Source organism: Pongo abelii, chromosome 17 (genome assembly GCF_028885655.2).
Source record: "Pongo abelii isolate AG06213 chromosome 17, NHGRI_mPonAbe1-v2.0_pri, whole genome shotgun sequence".
NCBI classification, from domain to species: Eukaryota; Metazoa; Chordata; class Mammalia; order Primates; family Hominidae; genus Pongo; species Pongo abelii.
In genome coordinates, this window is record NC_072002.2 from 22,534,109 (window position 1) to 22,539,816 (window position 5,708).

General features: G+C 54.6%; 1 non-coding gene across 1 annotated transcript; it reads left to right on the forward strand.

Annotated features, from left to right (window-relative positions):
• The first annotated feature begins 3,946 nt into the window (after positions 1–3,946).
• Positions 3,947–4,050, forward strand: LOC112129974 (U6 spliceosomal RNA). The gene has a single exon (XR_002912304.1). It is a non-coding gene; the product is annotated as a U6 spliceosomal RNA (small nuclear RNA).
• Positions 4,051–5,708: the final 1,658 nt, after the last annotated feature.

Consider the following 5,708-nt stretch of genomic DNA (forward strand, 5'->3'; position numbering starts at 1 on the left):
CTCGCCAATGGCTGCGGGCCCCGCCCCGCCGCCCCCGCTCGACGCCGCGACCAGGCCTGCAGCAGCCGAGGGAGGACGCGCGGGCGCCAGTCGGGGGACCCTTGCCGGGAGCCGGGCGGAAAAGGACGGGCCCGGAGCTGGCGGGGAGGAGACGGGAAGGAGCATGGCGCCAGCTCCCACCACCGTTTAGCTGCTTTTTGGGGTGCCCCGCCCGAGGGAGACGCGAGTCGGGCCCTGGCGTCGGGGCAGCGGAGCCGACGTGGCCCGCGGGGTCCCAGCGCCGCGCCCGGGAGCCCTGCAGCCGCCCGCGCCGAGTCCAGTCCGGTCGGGAGACGGCCCTGGGGCTCGGCGGTGGAGTTTTTCAGGGTCTCTGCCCCCTGCCCCCCACCCCTCGGTCGCACCCCGGGCACACGTTCTTAGGGCCTCTTCGTCCCGCTGTTTCCGTCTCCGGAGATACAGAGGCCATTCCTCTCCGACGACTCCCACCCCTTTGGAACGGGGTTTAGCTAAAGTGACTACAGGGCTGGATCCGAAAATGAACACCCCCTGCGCCGGGTCTGTGCAGCCTACCCCTCGCGCGTTAGCAAAGAAATGCGCTTCGGCCTGGGAGGGCGCGCGAGAGTCCGTCTTCCTGGCCAGTTTTGTGTGGTGGAAAGGAACGACCGCTGATGCCGGGCCCGGTGACTTGGATTTTAATTCTAGCTGTTTTCAGTTAGCTCTGCGCTTCAGCGGACTCCTCTGTTAACGGAAACGGTTATCCTAGGGGACCATTGAGAGCCTTTCAGCCTCCAAAATGCGGGATGCTCTGGCCTCTGCAGTCAGAATGTGCATGCATCAGGGCTTTTGCAGGAGTTTCCTCACGTGAACGCTGCAGGCTGGGACCACCGGGGTAGCCTCTGCGTCCCCTCCCAGGCCCGTGGAAACGCTGCACATGAGGAAGCGACGATGTTCTGTAATTTGCACTGGCACTTTCTCTTTAGACAGATGAAAACTTTGGGAAATTCCTAATTGTGTGTGTGCATGTTTGTATGTTTGGAAGGGAGTGGAGAACTTTTAAAAGTTTTTCTTCTGGAGTTTTGCAAATGTTTCCAAATTGAGGAATTTTTTTTTTAACCCTTGGGTCCCCGCCTCCCCACTGCTCTCTCCACCCCAGTGCTGCTCCTCGGCCTTCCTGTGGGTCCCCACACCTCTTTACACAGCCACACGCCCAGGGAGCAGATGAGGAGGCCACAGCCCAGCCCCTGCGCTCCCGTTTCAAACTATGAGCCTGAGATTACTCAGCCACCTTCTCCTGAGTCCTCAACACCCTTATTTAGGCTGTTTGTTTCCATTGCTTAATTATTGACTCCAACGAGTGCTACCTTAACCAATCCGGCCGGCCCGAAGTCTAGTGTGGGGAGCCCGAGAGCGGAGGGCCTGTGCCATCCCTGGAAGAACCCTTCCTCCAGCTTTAGTCTCTCTAAGAAATCCAGCCATCAAGTGGTTTAAAAGAAATGTGCCTACTTTAGAAGCTTTGGTCGTTTGCTGAAATAGCCACCCTTTGAGTGCTAGCCCTTGGGCTGGAATTTAAGTCCAGGGGTCTGATCGAGCCAGAAAGTAGGTGTCAGCGTGGCTTCAGGAAGTCCGTTGTCACTTGGATTTGACAAGGGACAAGCCGACCTGCTGGTTTCTGGGCTCCTGCTCGCCCTGCGCTCTGCGCTGTCTGCAGGGATTGGTGCCCGCGGAGTGCGCTTTGTCTGGAGAAACTCGGTGCTCGAAGAGTGAGGAGACCTTCCCCCTGCAAAGCTTATCTCCCTTCCCTCCCATCAGAGGCGGGGTCCCGCAAGACACAAGGGATTCCGCGCAGAATGAACCAAGGCCTCCCCAGGACATGGGGACAGTTCTGCTGTGCAAAGCCTGAATTCACGTTTTTTTCCTAAAATGGCTCCTAGTCTCTGCAGCCTTGGCCTCTCTTTGAATCCCAGCCCTGACTTCCCCGGTGTCTGTTGGCCACCCCCTTCTGGGAGCCGGCAGGTGAAGCCCTGACCTGTCAGCCCGGCCTGGGGCTCTCCAGGCTCTGGGCCCGCTACCCTCCCGATCTGTGGCCCTCGCTCTTCCTGGGCGAGGCTGTTTGTGACGCGGTGTGTCCAAATGCACACAAGCCGCAAACCAAACTTAAAAAAGCGTAGAGGACACGTTCTCTTCTACGTTAAAAAATACACCATGGTATCTGGAAAGCCAGGTTCCAGTTTAGAATTCTCAGGCTAGGCCGGGCACAGTGGTTCACGCCTGTAATCCCAAAACTTCCCAAAGCTGACATGGGAGGATTGCTTGAGCCCAGGACCTCAAGACCAGCCTGGGCATTATAGTGAGACCCCTGTCTCTACAAAAAGTTAAAAAATTAGCCAGGCATGGTGGTACATGCCTGTACCCAGCTACTCCAGCGTCTGAGGTGGGAGGATTGATTGCTTGAACCTGGGAGGTGGAGGTTGCAGTGAGCTGTGATCATGTCACTGCACTCCAGCCAGGGTGACAGAGTGAGACCCTGTCTCAATAAAAAAAATTAAAAAAATAAATCAATAGACTTCTTGGGCTCCTCGTTGATTTGCATCAGGGCATGGAAGTGAGGGGGCTGGTCTCAGCCTGCAGTCCTCACTTTCAACACCCGCCTTTCTCCCCACCTCCGATTCTGTCCCACACCAAGATGGGTCTCCTGTACCTGCCTGTGGACACTTCAGTCCTCACCCACTCACAGCCATCCCAGGCCACCCTGCGGGAAGAAGGGGCCCTAGGAGTAGGTTTGGGGAGGTCTGGGAGCTGAGGTGCCATCTAGCAGCTGTGGGCACATCCCAGTGGCCCTGTAGGGAGGGGGCAGGCAAGGACAAGGCCCCTCACCTGGGTCGAAGGCAGTGATGGCGTTCATGACTTGGTGCTCTGGGTGAGCCACGTTACCCGTGCACTCCTGTCTGCTCACTTTCCTCCTCCTCTTGCCTGTCTCTTCTGTGCCTTTGATCACAGTCTTGCTTCTCAGAACGCCTGCTTCTGTTTCATGCATGTGTAGGGGGGATTCCAGGCTCACTGCCCAGATTTGAGTGCTGGTGTTTACACACACCTGGACTGTGGGAGATGGCTGGTGAGTGTTTCTTTCTCTCTCGCCCTTTTCTGGGCTGCATGAAGGAAGAAGACAGGAGGGTCTCGTCCTCTCCAAATGCTGAGAAGTCCCTGGGGAAGGGGACCTGGAAGGGCCGATCGGGCTCTTGAACTAGGCTGGTAATGGCCATGAGTGGTGTTATTTTCAACTAAACCCCCAAATCTGGAAAAATGAATGACATCAGACCCTGGTGTTTTTATGTGACGTTCCTCTTGGCGGATAAAGGATGGAGTTTCTCCAGAAAGAAGTGGACATTTTCACCTGCCAACTGTGCAGGGAGAGGCAGAGGCCGGGACAAGAAGTGGAGAGTGGGAGGGTGCCATGGGGAGGCTGGGAAGGCTGGGGTGCCCCGGTGTTGACTCTCTCTGGGCCCTGGGAGTTGCCACGTGGACTTCAAAGACTGGAACACACTTCCTGCTCCCCACTGCCTCGCTGGGGAAGGGAACCTGCGGCTCCCAGCGGCAAGCCAGGCGAGCAGACGTCAGTTCTGAGTTAGGCTGAGAATAAGCTCTCCTGCTATCTGGCGCCTTCAGTGAAGCGTTGTCAGAATTTACTCTCTGCAGGTTCTCCTGGAAAGGGCAGCCATGGTCCTCCTGATCTGGCGAGTGGGCACTGGGGCCAGTATCGATGGGTGGATGAATGTAACCATGATCCACGGTGTTCTTAGGTCAGTCGGCCTGAGCAGTCTTGGTTACAAATGGGGGAGTCAAAGTTTATAAAGGCGGCCTGGGGACCTGCTAAACACTAGACTGTGTTTGTGCAGTCAAGTTAAATGTATTCTCTTGGGTTCTAATTCTTTTGAAAAATAATATTTCATGCTTGCTTTGGCAGCAGTATACTAGAATTGGAATGATACAGAGAAGATTTATGTGGCCCTGCACAAAGATGACATGCAAATTCATGAAGCGTTTCATATTCATTTATTTATTTTGAGACACAGTTTCACTCTGTCGCCCAGGCTGGAGTGCAGTGGTGCAATCTTGGCTCATTGAAACCTCCGCCTCCTGGGTTCAAGTGATTCTCTTGCCTCAGCCTCCTGAATAGCTGGAATTACAGGCGCACATCACCACACCCAGCTAATTTTTGTATTATTAGTAGAGGCAGGGTTTCACCATGTTGGCCAGGCTGGTCTTGAACTCCTGACCTCAGGTAATCCTCCTGCTTCAGCCTCCCAAAGTGCTGGGATTACAGGTGTGAGCCACGGTGCCTGGCCTAAAAAAAAATTTTTTTTTTTTTTTGAGACGCATTTCATGATCTTGGGAAAAGGACAGAAGTGGATGCCGGTAAGCAAAAACACTGTCACCCAAACAGCTACTGGGTAGACGTTTTACCTACAAAAGTACACGCCCTACTTGGCTGTTGACTTGTTCATTTCCTTTTTTTTTTTTTTTTTTTTAGACGGAGTCTTGCTCTGTCACCCAGGCTGGAGTGCAGTGGCGCGATCTCAGCTCACTGCAAGCTCCGCCTCCCGGGTTCACGCCATTCTCCTGCCTCAGCCTCCCGAGTAGCTGGGACTACAGGCGCCCGCCACCACGCCTGGCTAATTTTTTGTATTTTTAGTGGAGACGGGGTTTCACCGTGTTAGCCAGGATGGTCTCGATCTCCTGACCTCGTGATCTGCCCACCTAAGCCTCCCAAAGTGCTAGGATTACAGGCATGAGCCACCGCACCCGGCCAAAATTTTTTTTTTGAAGAAAAATAATATTTCACATAGAGTATTAAAAAAATAATATTTGATCAACCAGAGAACCATGCTCACAGGCCAAATGGCTATGAGAGGAGCCTGTTCCAGAGAGTCCCAGGGAGTGCCTGGGACAGGGATAACCCAGCATAGTACAAGGGGCTCTGGGAAGCTGCAAAGTGCGGGGCTGTCAGGTCAGACTGCTGGGCTGGGCCTGACTGTAAGAGTCATGTGCTTTATGACGGGCCAGTAGTTCATATGACTGGCCTCAGTGCACCTTGAGACCTTCATCTGTAACGTGGGATCCCAGAGCACCCAACACTGAGGGTGGTGTGTGAATCAGGCAAGACAGCCCTCGCTGGAGGCTGGGTGTGGACGGCAGGCCCTCCCTACATCTGCAGGGCCCAGGGTAAGTGTGCAGATAGGGGCCCACAGGGCACATGACTGTGTTTAAATTTATGGAATATTACTAATAATATGTTTTATTTTCATGCTTTGACAAACATGTACTTTTATGTCACTCTAGTAGGCCAGGTTTGAATTGAGAACTTCCTGATGGGTCGTTCAGAATTCTCTGCTGATTTGGACCACATCGGAGAGCTGGCCTCAGCCCTCAACCTGATCCTCTTATCTTTAGCAACTCCTGTTTGCACCATGGGGCCCTGTTTGAACACAGGAAACATCTGGCTCTATATGTCCAAGCGGTTACCCTCCCTGAGCTGGTGGGGGCACACATGCTGGTGGTGAGGCCTGCTGCAGGGAGGCCAGTGGGGCCCACATCCCTGGGTGCAGGCCCATGGCTCAGAGAGTTCCAGGGTGGGCGACCAGAGGGAGGCCTACAACACAGAGGCAAATCTCCTTGGCCTTGCACGCGGCTCACTCTGTGGGGGACTCATG